Source organism: Stenella coeruleoalba (genome assembly GCF_951394435.1).
Source record: "Stenella coeruleoalba genome assembly, chromosome: X".
NCBI classification, from domain to species: domain Eukaryota; kingdom Metazoa; phylum Chordata; class Mammalia; order Artiodactyla; family Delphinidae; genus Stenella; species Stenella coeruleoalba.
This window is the reverse complement of record NC_137152.1, coordinates 116,840,685-116,855,705: the sequence shown is the minus strand read 5'-3', so window position 1 is coordinate 116,855,705 and position 15,021 is coordinate 116,840,685. Positions and strand designations below refer to the sequence as shown.

General features: G+C 37.1%; 1 protein-coding gene across 17 annotated transcripts in view; it reads left to right on the top strand.

Annotated features, from left to right (window-relative positions):
- The window catches only part of LOC307180944 (uncharacterized protein), a 622,728-nt gene that overhangs the window by 173,932 nt on the left and 433,775 nt on the right, over positions 1-15,021 (top strand). For 14 of the 17 annotated variants that reach the window (XR_013825813.1, XR_013825814.1, XR_013825815.1 and 11 more), the window contains one exon: positions 9,596-9,766. The exons of 2 other annotated variants lie outside the window; for them this stretch is intronic. The gene's annotated coding sequence lies outside the window, so the exon portion shown is untranslated. Of the gene's footprint in view, positions 1-9,595; positions 9,779-15,021 lie in introns of all 17 variants that reach the window. One more of the 17 variants, XR_013825822.1, reaches the window with a different exon arrangement.

The window sequence follows — 15,021 nt, the reverse complement described above, 5'->3', positions numbered from 1 at the left end:
TATATATATTTGGTTATTCAGATGACCAAAATAAATATTTCTTATATATATTTGGTCTTCATCCACTGTTCGGCTCACAGCTCCCAAACATTTGGAATTTCCTGAGTGATTAAGAGCCATGGAAACGTCTTTTGTCATAATATTTGCTCTCTTGTCCTCAGTTCCTGAGACCTTCAAAGCCAGCTTCAGAGCCATCAAGGTGAAATGGGTGCCTTGTAATTCATAACAAGTCCCTTTGCACCAGACTAGGTTTATGTTAATGAGGTGACTTTTGGAAAGCAGCTGAGGATGGGGGATGGGTGCCAGAGGAATAGAGGGTGGAACCTTCTGTCCCACCCCCTGATTTCTGGTCGGGGGAGAGGAGCTAGAGGTGAATCTGCGGCCAGTGGCCAATGATTTAATCAATCCTGAAAAAGGACCTGGTTCAAAGAGCTTCCAGGTTGGGGAAACAGAACGCTTCTGCATGCCACTGTCCATTGTGCAGGTCCCCAAACTCCGTGAGGACAGGAGCCCTCGCCTTATGTGTCTCTGGCTGTTGGTTCGTATCCTTTAATGTCCTTTGTAATAAATTGGTAATCAAGTGAGTAAATGAGTTTTCTGAATTCTGTGAGCTCTTCTAGCGAATTAATTTAACTGAAGGAGCAACCTTTGACTTATAGCCAGTCGGTCAGAAGTACAGGTAACAACCTGGTCTCACGATTGGCATCCTGAGCTGGAGGGGGTTGTTGGAACCTCCAATTTGTAGCTGGTTGGCCAGGAGCACAGTTAACAACCTGGCATCTGAAATGGAGGCTGGTCTCGGGGACTGAACCCTTTTACCCATGGAATCTGATGATATCTCCAGATAGATGGTGTCAGAATTGGCTTGAATTTTTAGACACCCTGCTGCACGCGCACACACACACACACACACACATTGGAATTGGGTCCAGGAACCCATTTAATAAGATTTACAAAATATGGAATTAGTGAAGAGAAAGAAATGAGTTTGTTGATTGCTCCATAAATTCTGCTGGAATTCTTATTAGAGTCGAATAGAGTTTATAGATTATTTTCGGGGATAATTGTCATAGTTACAGTGTTAAGTCATCAAATTAGTGAACATTGCATATATCTGCATTTGTTCGTACCATCTTTTTAGGTATTTTTAGAGTTTTACAACTTTCTGAAAATGAGTCTTATGAAGTCGTTGGATTAATTCTCAGATACACTATAACTTTTGTTACCATTATGAAGGGTGCCTTAATTTCTTATTACAATTTGTTTATTATTGCTACTGTAAAGGGAGATGATTCAATAGGTTAATATTATATCTGGTAACCCTGCTGAATTCTCTTATTAGTTTTAATAAATCGTGAACTTTTTGAGTGGTGTTTCTGTGTAGGTTATGAAAGTTTTGTCACTTCATTTAAAATGCATAAACATTTATTTATCATACTGTGATGGCTAGGAACTACAGTGCTATGTTTAAAAGGAGCATTGACAGTGTTTTTCTTGTTTTAGATCCTAAAGTTAATGGCTAGTAGTTTCTCTATTAAATAAAATGTTTATTGGAGGACTTCGAGAGAGGTTTTTTTCCCCAATCAAGTTAAGAAAGTCCTTTTTTACTTTAACTTTCTGAGTTTTTTGTTTTCATTCACAAGTACTGAATTTTGTCAAATGTTACCTTTAGTATAACTTGAAATAATCCTGTAGTTTCTTTCTCCTTTAGTCTTTAGGATTTTAAATATATTGCTATATTGTATTCTGACTTCATTTTTTTTCAGATGAGAATGATTCATTTCAATCATTGTTTCCCCGTATGTCTCTTTATTCTGCTTGCTTTTAAGATTTGCCTTTTATCTTTGCTTTTAAGCGGTTTGATTATGATGTGCTTTTCTTGTGTGCTTTTTGAAATATTTTTCCTGCTTGGACTGAGCTTCTTGGATCTTTAAATGATATAGATAGCTTGATTTTTTCCTCTTTCCATTTCAGAAATACTTTTCAATTCTTATTTTGACATTTAGTGATGACTATTCCAATTCAAGAATTTTGTAATTGCCCTCTGGTTGCCTCTCACATGGGGAATGCTGGTCAACTTTTGCCCCAACCCAGTTGTGCAGGCTGATTGCAATTCAGAACATTTCCCTGGCTCTGCCACCAAAGCAGTTAGCTCACCCCTAGCCCTTTAGATTTCCAAGAACAGCAGTTAGATCCCTGTCCCAGTAGTCCTCAACAGCAGGACACACATGGCAAGCTTGCCAACTGTCTTTAGACTTGAGCTGAAGAACATGGTATAGTCTTACCAAGGCGAGAGCAGAGAAATCTCAGTAGGGCGAGACCTGTCGCCAAAGAAGTGTCTTCGTTATAAGAAGCCCAAGCTATCTCTAGTTACATTGTCTGACTTGATAGCCCATTCCTTTTTATTGCTGAATAATATTTCGTTATATAGTTGTACTATAGTTTATCTTTTCATCTAGTGAAGGACATTTTGGTTGCTTCCAGTTATTGGTGATTATGAAGAAAGCTGATATAAACATTGTGCAGGTTTTTGTGTGGACATAGTTTTCAACTCATTTGGGTAAATACCTAGGAGCGCAAATGCTGGATTGTATGATAAGACTATGTTTAGCTTTTTTTTTTTTTTTGCTGTACGTGGGCCTCTCACTGTTGTGGCCTCTCCCGCCGTGGAGCACGGGCTCCAGACGCGCAGGCTCAGCGGCCACGGCAGCTCAGCAGCCATGGCTCACGGGCCCAGACGCTCCACGGCATGTGGGATCCTCCCGGACCGGGGCACGAACCCGTGTCCCCCGCATCGGCAGGCGGACTCTCAACCACTGCGCCACCAGGGAAGCCCCTATGTTTAGCTTTTTAAGAATCTGCCAAACTGTCTTCCAAAGTGACTCTTCCATTTTACATTCCCATGAGCAATAAATGGAAGTTCCAGTTGCTCCACAGACTCTACAGTAATTGGTATTGTTAGTTGCTCTGAGGTTTAGTCATTCTAACAGGTGTGTAGTGGTATCTCATTATTGTTTGAATTTGTATTTCTCTAATGCAAATGGTGTTGAGCATATTTCCATATGTTTACTTGCCATTTGTATATCTTATTTGGTGAGGTGTCTGTTAAGGTTTTTGCCCTTTTAAAATTGAGTTATTATTGTAGAGTTTTAGGAGGTCTTTATATATTTTTGATATAAGTTCGTTATCAGATGTGTGTTTTGCAAATGCTTTCTCCCAGGCTATGACTTCTTTTTCCATTCTTTTAAGTGTCTTTCGCACAGAACTTTAAAAAAAAATTTTAATAAAGTGAAACATATAATTTTTATTTTATGAATCATGATTTTGGTGTTGCATCTGAAAACTCACCAACCAATCGAAGGACATCTAGATTTTTTCCCATGTTTTTCTAGAAATTTTATAGTTTCAAATTTCTGTCTATGATCTATTCTGTGTTAATTTTTGAGTAAGGCACTGCATTTTTTCATGTTATATATTTGTTTCTTTTTTTCAAATTAGTATAATGAGCATATAAAACTGGAGAATCATAGCTTTGGGCAGGTATGATGATTTTGTTTTATCATTTTTATTTTTAGTAAGTAATGAGCTCTAGGCTTCTTATTACTAATCAACACATGGTTTTTTTATTTCCACTTTTTAAAAAACAAAATGACAAAACATAAGCGTTAAAGACATAATTTCACAAACACTGCAGAACGATGGTGACACTGACCAAGAATTGTTGCTGACACTGCTATTCTGTGTCTTGGGATGTTAAGTCATTAGCTGAAATATGAAAATCTGAACTAAGACTGGAAACATTATTTGGTGATTTCATTGCATAATGGCTGAAGTAGGGCTTTTCAGTGTTGATCACTATAGTCGTGGTGGTCATTCTCCTGGCCTCAGTTGTGAAATACGAGAAAAGGCCTTCTCTGGACTTTCTTGGAATGCAGAGTAGCATGGGGGAAAGAACTAGAACCATCATGGGTTATTGTGAAGTTGACCACATCCCTGAGCAAACTGAAAATGTGTAAACTTGTGTAAGACTTAGAATATATGACTTGAATAAGGAGTAGTTTTAACAAATAATTAAGATGGCTTTAATATAAAATATCTCATTATTCAAAAATGAATCTCAAAACATTGCTAACTGGTTCTTAAAAGCCATCTCCAGATAGCCTGTGATCCATTTCTTTTCTTATTTTAGGTTGGTAATTTAGATAATACCAGCAGAGGCATTGATGGTATAGTGGTTAGCATAGCTGCCTTCCAGATAATGCCGTAAGGAGGGATTTGATTGTGGTGTGCTTGACAGTTGTGTTACTATGTATGGATTGATTAAGATTCGTGCTATTCTTTTCATTTAATGAGTGTTTGTCATCCCTAGTTTTGTCACTGTTTTGATGTTTTGTCTTTGGTAAATTATCATTCCCATTCTCGTTCTATAAAGTCACGCTTTCTAAGACTCTTCCTATATTAAATTGCTGTGATTTCAGTGTAATGATTTGTTATTTCAATTGTAGAAGTTTGTGCATTTATTCTAATAATTTCCGTTCAATCATAAGGCTATGTTGCCAATACTGTTCCTTTATGCATTCACTTGAACCTAAGGTTAAATTTGATTTTTATAACTCTTCAGATTACTTGCCTTTTACCTTGGAAAACCCTTGTGATCCAATAAATGAGCTCAAATTAGAATGAGTACAGAGAAGTTAGATTTCTCCCACCACAGTTATTATATAATTTGGTTATTCATCACAGTTAAATTGTCTTATTCTTCCCATATTTTAATTCTATATTTTTTCTTACCATTTTCCATGAAAGTCACTGGAAAAATGAGGAAATAATGATGTTAAAAATTTTTAGATTTTATATGAGGATCTTATTACCTAAATTATAGGAGCCCCTTTTTCTTTTTTACTGATAAAAGGATTATCATTTTACAGTATATTATTACAATGAATCAAATCTGGTAATGAAACAGCTGTCAAACTTAATTGAAATTCTGTTAAAAATTTCAGCTCTGAATTTCCTTTTTTCATCCAAGCACTTTTCAACATTTGAAGTTATATGATTTTACTTTATTTTGTGTTTTATTGGAGTCTACTGTCATTCGTTAAAAATTTTACTGAAGCCATCCCTGTGGTATACTGTTTCCTCAGATTAAATTAAGAACACTTTTAGACTAACAGAAAGTGATTAAATAGGACATTTAGGTTGTAGAAAACTTCTTTGCTTCAAGTACTAATTCTTATCATTTGCTAAAAATCCCTGTATTTTCCTAAATGTTCCACTTGCTTTCACTAACCTAATATATCTGTGATCAGCATATATTGATAATGAGCCTGGAAGTCAGGCGACTAAGACTGTGGTCTTGTTTTGTTGCTTTTGAAGTCTGAGGCTTTGGGTGAGTCACTTCCCTTCTGGGCTATAGTTTTCTAAGAGGAAGAATGAAGAGGATTAAGTAGGTGATTTCTAATGTTCTATTCAGGCTTTACATTCTATTTAATTCAATTGTAAGGGAAAGCTTTATTTTTCTCAGAATTGTTTTTTGTATCTTATAGTAATAAAAACTGATTCCCTAAAGCATTCTTCAAAGACAGTTTAACACACTACTACTTAGTGTATTATCAACATTCCCTGGAGTATTGCAGTAGCGTCTTGGTTGGGAGCCATTAGTAGACCCGGAACCGAAGACACAGAGGCACATGGCCTCTGCGAATATCACCAACACTGCTCACATTCTAGGGAGATGTTTCTTCATGTGTCTTATCCTTAAACAAAAGGTGACGGTTTCAGTGCCAGGACTGTTTCCGGTTATGTTACTGAGAACATTGGAGACAGACCCTGCTTCATAATGCAGGGAGGATTTGAGCTGTAAAAGTGCTTAGGTGAGAAAAAAGGCAAATTAATTAAGTTCTCAAATCCTTCCTCTCAAAAAGCATAATTGCAATAATTCTTTCATGATGAAGTATCATTTTTCAGTGGTGGCAAGCCTTCATTCTCTGGCTTCTCCTTGCATCCCAAGGTGTTACGAAATAGACGGTCTTTGCAACATTTGCATATGACAGCTGAGGAACATTTTTTCCAATATGCAGAAATCCATATTTCTTAAATTTGTATTCATGTATGTCTACACATGAAGTGTGTAAAACATGATATCAATTTTTTACGTTGGCAACAAGATAGATAAGTATTGACTGTTAAGTTTTACAAGAATACTTAATGAGAAATAAATTTATAAAAAAACATGTATCAGCATTATTTAAATAATTTAAGATATTGTTGATGGCAGTCCTATGTGAATAGTTCTAATAAATCTGACACAGGAAAAGGTGTGAAAACCAGAATTTTGGTCAAAATCTAGAAGCATTATTTGTGCCATGTACAACATATATTTTAATCTTGTTCTTTGGAAAGATGGCTTAAACTCTGTTGATAGTGATGACATTCCTTGGAACAATTCAAAAATTATATATCGTATTTATGGATCTGTCCCCAAGTGGGATATCTTGTTGAAGTCCATGTCAGATTTGCTCTTAAAACTATTCAAACACACCATGGGAATGATGTCATGAAAACAATTAAAATTTAATTTAGGCATGGTCCAAGATACATTAGAACATAGTCCAAGATACATCTGGAGAAGAGATCTTCCAGTAAGGAACAAATTCTATCTGTTGCCTTCTCCACTGATAAGAGTTTCTAGGGATTTGGTCTCCTTCTCTCTGGTAAATGGAAGGAGACACTTAAAAATGGACATTTCCCTTACACGTGTAAATGTTTCTTACAAAAGTATAACTCGTACTTGGTTTTCAGAATTTTTCCCTTTCTGCTATTTCTTAGAAAATAACCAGGTTAAAATAATATGCCGTATACACTACCAAATGTAAAACAGATAGCTAGTGGGAAGCAGCCGCATAGCACAGGGAGATCAGCTCAGTGCTCTGTGACCACCTAGAGGGGTGGGATAGGGAGGGTGGGAGGGAGGGAGACGCAAGAGGGAAGAGATATGGGAACATATGTATATGTATAGCTGTTTCACTTTGTTATAAAGCAGAAACTAACACACCATTGTAAAGCAATTATACTCCAATAAAGATGTGTAAAAAAAATAATACGCCAAAGAGACATATTTTGGGTGCAAATTCTTCTCCCTTACATCTCTTTGGTAGCAAATGGTTATTTTGAATTTATGCTATTCAGATATTTGGTATGAACAGTTGTTTACTACTAATAATGTTAACAAAAGCGTATAAACATATTTTTGAAGGATGGAAAGTATTATAAAAGTTTTAGAAAAAAACTTAATTGAAAGAGACTACATGGGAAATGTACAACAGAAGTGGCATTCCAATATAACACAAAAGAATTAGAACAAGGGAATGAAAATGTTTACAATTCTATGAAGAAGCTTCAGGTAAAAGTAATCCCCAGATTAATTTCTAAAAATACTACTTTCTGTCCATTATAGAACAAAGAATAATTTCACCTTATGAGAGAACTGAATAAATTGAAAAATATAGCTTTGCTTTTTGGTTTCCTATAAAATAAACGAGCATTGTAGAATTTGAAAGAAGAAATAGTAATAGGATATAGATATTGCTTGAAAATCACATTGTATGCAATAGTACTTTATATAATGAAATTAAAATATAAGTTTTTCTGTAATAACAATGATTTATCATGTGCAACACTGTTAAAATATTCAGACATCATAGATAAAAATCATGGTTCATTTGCAAACCTAAGTATGGCTCACGTAATAATACTGTTGATCATTTCAGATGCTACTGCCTTAGCAGTGTTAAGTTTCTCCAAAACGAAATTACAGTTGCCCCTTAAACAATGTGAGGGTTAGGGGCACTGACCCCGTGCAGTCAAAAATCCACTTTAGGGCTTCCCTGGTGGCACAGTGGTTAAGAATCCACCTGCTTATGCAGGAGACACGGGTTCGAGCCCTGGTCCGGGAAGATCCCACATGCCATGGAGCAACTAAACCTGTGCGCCACAACTACTGAGCCTGCACTCTAGAGCCCGCGAGTCACAACTACTTAGCCCACATGCCACAACTACTGAAGCCCGCGTGCCTAGAGCCTGTGCTCCGCAACAAGAGAAGCCACCGCAATGACAAGCCTGTGCACTGCAACAAAGAGTAGCCCCACTCGCCGCAACTAGAGAAAGCCTGCATGCAGCAATGAAGACCCAATACAGCCAAAACAAAACAAAAAACATCCACTTTATATTTAACTTTATAAATCCACTTCATGTATAAATTTATAGTCGGCCCTCTGTATCCACAGTTCTGCATTCATGGATTCAACCAACCACAGATCGTGTAGTATTGTAGTACGTATTTATGGAAAAAATCCCCATATAAGTGGACCTGCGTGTTGTTCAAGGGTCAACTGTAATAAAAAAAAAAATGATATAAGAACCAAAATTGTTCAAGAAGGTTGTCCAATCTGACAGTACTGTCAAAAGAACACAAATTATGTGATAAATGTATTACAGCACAAGTTTTTTCTGAAATGAAGACAAAGAAAATAAATGTTATAAAATAAATTATTATGAATATTCAACTTATTTTTCATTTTCAAAATCGTCAAAACATCAACAGAACACCTAGATAAATACAATAATAGACCAGTTGTTTTTGATATTTGGTTGATTTTCACATATAAATCATAGCTATACACATATATTTCAATTTTGATTCCTTGGTTTGTGGTCCCCCTTCTAACATCTTCAGAGTGAATCAAGCCCTCATACTTAGAACCTCCCTGATTTTTCCTTCTGCACCATCTCTTCTGCCACCAGTGGGGGAAAGTCCTCTGCTTTTAAGGGTATATGTGATTAAACTGGATCCACGTGGATAACCTAGGATAATATCCTTATTGTATGATCCATAATCTTAATTAAATCAGCAAATCCTTTTGCCCTAAAACACAATATATTCACAAGTCACAGGGATTAGGGCGTGGACATCTTTGGGGAGCCATTCTGTTTACCACAGGAGACATTACCAGAAATAGAGTTGCAGAGCTAAAGGGCATAAACAGTTCGAGGCTTCTTGATACCTGTTAGGAAAAGAGTGGTACTAGTGCATATTCCTCCTAGCAGTATCTGGGATGACATGTTTCACCACATGCTTACCAGCATCCACTATCATCATTTTTTAACCACTACTAATTTGATGGTGGGAAAATCTTGAATCTTTGCTTTCATTTGTTTATTCAGCTACTGGGGTAGGGGGAATACTTTTCCATATATTTGATAGATATTTGCATACCCTCATTTGTGAACTGTCTGTTCATTTTCTTTGTCCATTTATTGATTGGATTTTGAGTATTTTTTTCATAGATCTGTATAAGCTGATGAACATATTCACCTTTAGCAGTGTATGGTTTGTGAAAAAAAGTCATAAAGATTTTACAAATACAGAGAAATTCAGGTATCCCCCACTTTCTGAGAGTTTGCTTTATGCCACTTGGCTTTTATGAAAGATCTAAATTAGTGCCTGTTTTCACTACCCGAAAGAAATCCAAAGAGGATTTTTGCCTTTTGCGAAAAAAAGCGAAAAACGAAAATAGCGTCAGCATTTGTTTTGCAGGGAGCTGAGCCTTTATCGAGGCCGCGCGCACCCTGAGTATCGAGATTGTCATGGCCAAGCTCCTTCCCGGGAACGACACTCAGCATTTCAGCATCCAGCCGCCATAGCTTTGAGCTGTGTCTGTGAGCATCTGTGTTTTGTCTCCATTCATTCTCTGCCTCCCATAGCAAGGTGTGTCCTAAGGTAATTGCTGCTTCGCTTTACACCATTTCAGTTCACAGGTTTCATAGGGACACTCTACTTTCGGATAGTGGGGGAAACCTGTGCTCAAAAATGAATATTACTTATGATCCCATTGGGCTATTTGGTACAAGTACATGCAGTCTTTATATCTGTACATTTTCGCACAGTTGATGTAACACTATATATGGAAATTAGCATTTTGCAAATAAAATTATAACAATTTTTCCTATGGGGAAATTTATTCATAAATATACCAGTTGCATAATACTCGATCATGGGGATGTGTTATAAATTGAAATATTAACTACTTGCCATATATGAGGCAAATTTTTCACCAGTTTTCAGTTTTCCCTTTGGATTTCAGCTAGATGTTTTAAATTCATCTATTTTTAAGGTTCCTGTTTTACCACTTTGTAGTTTCCTGCATTACATCTAAGTTTCCCCAAATGTAAGATAAATATTCATTACTTTTTCTGAAAATAGGTGATTTAAAAATATTTCACACTTAAATTCTTCTAGAATTTACATTTGCGTATATTGTGACGTGGAATTTTTAATGTATTCCTGTTCTCTCAACTCCATTCCAATAACTAAAGAGTCTCATTACTGGATTTCCCTGGTTGTGCAGTGGTTAAGAATTCGCCTGCCAATGCAGGGGACACGGGTTCAAACCCTGGTCGGGGAACATCCCACATGCCGCAGAGCAACTAAGCCTGTGTGCGACAACTACTGAGCGTGCACTCAAGAGCCCACGAGCCACAACTACTGAAGCCCACGCGCCTAGAACCCGTGCTCCGCAACAAGAGAAGTCACCGCAATGAGAAGCCTGCGCACTGCAATGAAGAGTATCTCCTGCTCGCCGCAGCTAGAGAAAGCCCGTGCAGCAAGGAAGACCCAATGCAGCCAAAAATAAAATATAAATAAATAAGTTTATTTAAAAAAAGAGTCTCATTACCGTTTGAAAATAATTTTTTTCTTTTTTTCTTTGTTTTTTTTGTGGTACGTGGGCCTCTCACTGTTGTGGCCTCTCCCGTTGCGGAGCACAGGCTCTGGACGCGCAGGCTCATTGGCCATGGCTCACGGGCCCAGCCGCTCCGCGGCATGTGGGATCTTCCCGGACCGGGGCACGAACCCGTGTCCCCTGCATTGGCAGGCAGACTCTCAACCACTGCACCGCCAGGGAAGCCCAATTTTTTTCTTTTATGTTAACTTTTGATACTTCTTTTATCATGTAGTAAAGTGACATATATTAGAGTGTGTTCTTTGGCTATATATTCCATTCCATAAAACTGTTGATTCTTGTGCCATTTCTATACTGGTTTAATGATGTTTTATAATGTGTTTAATATCTGGAAATACATAAAATTATAAAAAAATATTAGCAATTTCTGTCAAGTTATCTTTCCAGTTTATCTTCAGAATTATTTTTAAATTTCTCTGGATAAATTGTACAGATATTTTGATCAAGTTTATATCAAATACATAAATCTGTTTGAGAGGAATTGAGTTTTGATATTTATACTCTTGTTCAAAATCATGGTATGACTTCATTTATGTAGATTTTTAAAAATTTGCTCATTGCTGATCTCCCTGTGCTGTGCAGCTGCTTCCCACTAGCTGTCTATTTTGCATTTGGTAGTGTATGTGTGTCCATGCCACTGTCTCACTTTGTCCCAGCTTGCCCTTCCCCCTCCCTGTGTCCTCAGGTCCATTCTCTAGGTCTGCGTCTTTGTTCCTGTCCTGCCCCAGGTTCTTCAGAACCTTTTTCTTTTTTTGGATTCTGTGTGTATGTGTTGGCGTGAGGTGTTTGTTTTTCTCTTTCTGGCTTGCTTGACTCTGTGTGGTGGTCTTTGGGTCCATCCACCTCACTGCAGATGGCTCAATTTCGTTTCTTTTTATGGCTGAAGAACTCCTCATTTTTAAGAAACCCTGCAGGGGATTTTAAGATAACTTACCCAGAGACCTGTCATAAATATTGCTAAGGGACTTACCTGATGGTCCAGTGGCTAAGGCTCTGGTGCTTCCAATGCAGGGGGTCCAGGTTCAATCCCTGGTGAGGGAACTAGATCCCACATGCCACAGTTAAAAAAAAAAAAGATCCCACCTGCTGCAACTAAGACCCGGTGCAGCCAAATAAGTAAATAAATATTAAAAAAAAAAAGAAAGAAAAAAATTTTGCTCATTAAAGTTTATATTTTCTTCATGTAGATCCCACACTTTTTTTTTTGCGGTACGCGGGCCTCTCACTGCTGTGGCCTCCCGCCGCAGAGCACGGGCCCCGGACGCGCAGGCTCAGTGGCCATGGCTCACAGGCCCAGCCGCTCCACGGCATGTGGGATCCTCCCGGACCGGGGCACGAACCCGTGTCCCCTGCATCGGCAGGCGGATTCTCAGCCACTGCACCACCAGGGAAGCCCCACACACTTGTTTTTAAGATCATTCTTAGGTGCTTTATTTTTTAATTGATGCTATGAATGGAATGTTTCCCCCTATTATATGTAACTTGAGTACTGATATGCACAGGAGCACTATTAATTTTTGAGCTTTCAATTTTAGTTTTCTAGTTGAAAACTTCTCTTATTTCTGGTAGCTTTTCAGTCAATTTTTTTTCTAAGTCTATAATTATAATTTGCAACAATGATGTAATTTTCGTATTTTTCACTGGTACTTTTTATTTCTGTTTTAATAGATTGACTAGAACTTCCGAAGTAAAGTTAATGTTAGGTAGTCATGGTGAGAGTACTTTTGCTTTCTTCCTCATTTTAATGAGTGAACTCTACTGTGTCTCTAAGAATGATGTTACTTTTTGTTTGGAATAACTCCTTTAATTTTCACTTCCTTTTTGAGATGTGGAACTCATTGCATTTGTTTTCCTCTTCTTCCTTTCTTCTACGTCTTTGCAATTACAACCTGGGGTTGTGGAATCCATTTTTATAATTTACTTTTATTTTTATTTGTTTTTTTGTACAATGTCATTTTCTTATTTCTAATTAACTACAAAATTAAATTAGTAATCACACTAAAAACAATTATTTAGAGTATATATTTACAGATATTTAGAGCATATATTTATATGACAGCCTGTTCCTTCAAATTTTTCCAAAGTTGCCTTGACTTTTAATTGATTATCTCTTGATATTTTCTTTCTCTTTTTTCAAGCAAACATTTTCAAGTAGTTTAATTTGGAAGGACCTTCAAATATTTTATTCATGAAGAGTACCAGGTTGGCATAATTCCTGAGTGATAGCATGCTTACAAATATATTCACACATGAACAACAATTTTTCTGAGTGAAAGTGCCACAGAAACTTCCATATCCTTCAGGAGTTTAGCGTTGCAGACGAGCCTGGGGTCAACCTAATTCTTTTGAGAGCTAGCTTTTCTTCTCCTTCTTCCTTTGTAGTATTTTAATAGATATTCATGAGATTCTTTCTTTATAATTGAAATCTAGAAATTTCACCAAGGGAAAACGTAAGTATACTCGTGGAATTAATTTTATTCATGTCCTTAATACGTTTTGAGCACTTTCAGTCTTCAGGTAAAAGGTCTTTGTCTACAGATGGAAAGCTGTCTTTGCTTATCAACTCTGTTCTCTTCGCTTTATACTCTTTTTCAAGATCACCAGTTATCTGTAAGTTGATCAATATGTGTTCCATATTGATCTCATCTTTATCATAGAATTTTAATCTTTTTATCCCTTTCCTTTATGACCTGGAAGAACTTGTTTAAGTTTCTCATATTTTTGGTTATTCTTCAGTGATAGCTCAGATTTATTACATACTGATGATGTGTTAAGTGTTCTGTGTGCACAATCTCATTTAATTCTCCCAACCACCCTGTGAGTGAAGTTCAGTTATCATCTCTATTTTCACAAATATGATAACTAAGGCTCAGAGAGTTGAAGTAATTTGTATAAGTTCATACAGGTGGTAAGTTTCAACCCCAGAGTCCATGTTCCTAAGCACTTCATCATACAGTTTCTCCAGAGTGAGTCGGGTATTCATTTTCTCCATTATAGTTTTTCATTTTGCAGCTGTGATTCCCATCTTTTCCTTTTTTCAAATTATCCCTTATTCCTAATGTTTGATCTGGTTCACTAGAGATATTTTCCTCCTGAGTCTCGTGAAGAATATGAATTATTTTTGGAAACAATAATTTTGCTATGTCCCATGCTTAGAGCAAGGAACAGTATTTTAAAAAAGCTTTGTAAAGTCATTACTGAATTTTTAAAATGTTGAAGAAATTAGTCAGTAGGTTACAAAATAACTGCTATAGCATGCCTTATATGAGTACTTTATTTTAAAATATAGTTATCTACCTCTTTGGTAATAAGACCTTGGTAATTTCATCAATTTATTAAAAAATACTTCTTATGAACCTACCAGCTATATCTCAGGTGGGGGGAAAAAGGCATTCCAGCTAGAACGTAGCAGGATAATAAATTGTGCTTTTTCAGTTTTATAGGAATTTTGGCTTAAATCCTAAAGCTAAGGACAACAGTGCTGGACATATATCATGCAGGACATAACTAAAAGCTAGAAAATTGGTCCAGCGACCTGTTCTCCATCTTTCCTGTATAAGTGAATATGAAACATTTTAAAGGGGATTATTGAAGGAAAGTTTTAGGGATAGAAAGTAGAATGGCTTTTTAAAGGTTTTCCACTAAACTTGAGTTGGAAGAGGGTTCCATAAGAACCACTTGCACAGATTCAGTATGCCTGTAAGGGGAGAGTAGCAGTACCTTCTCAGGATGGAAACTTCCAGAACTACAGAAACTCATATGACCAATTCATGATCCCACTCAGGTGGAGGTCAGTGAAAGAGTTCTTGGGAGAATTAGACAGTATCTTTAAGGGGAGGGGGCATAAATGAACGTAGAAATTAAAAGTGGATCCAGTAGTTCCGAAAGGCAGTGTAAGGAGAGAGACTCAGTAGTGGGCAACTGTACTTTGATCTTTGGTGTGTCAAAAATGAGTGATTTTCCTTTGGGCCAAGTGGATAGCTCAGAAGGTAGTCAGCTTGAGTCATCTTGATGTCTTGATGCCGAAGAAAGCTGCTTCCCCGAAAGAAAGGACTCACAGAGGGAGAAGCTATGGGTCTACTGCCAGGGGCAGAAGCTTCGAGGGTGTTGCGAGAAGTCATCCAGAGAAAGTATTGCCCAAGTGGAAGAATTTCTTATTGAGGACAGTGGCCAGTGCTCGGAAGAATGACTAATGACCCCACAAAAAACCCAGCATGTGGAC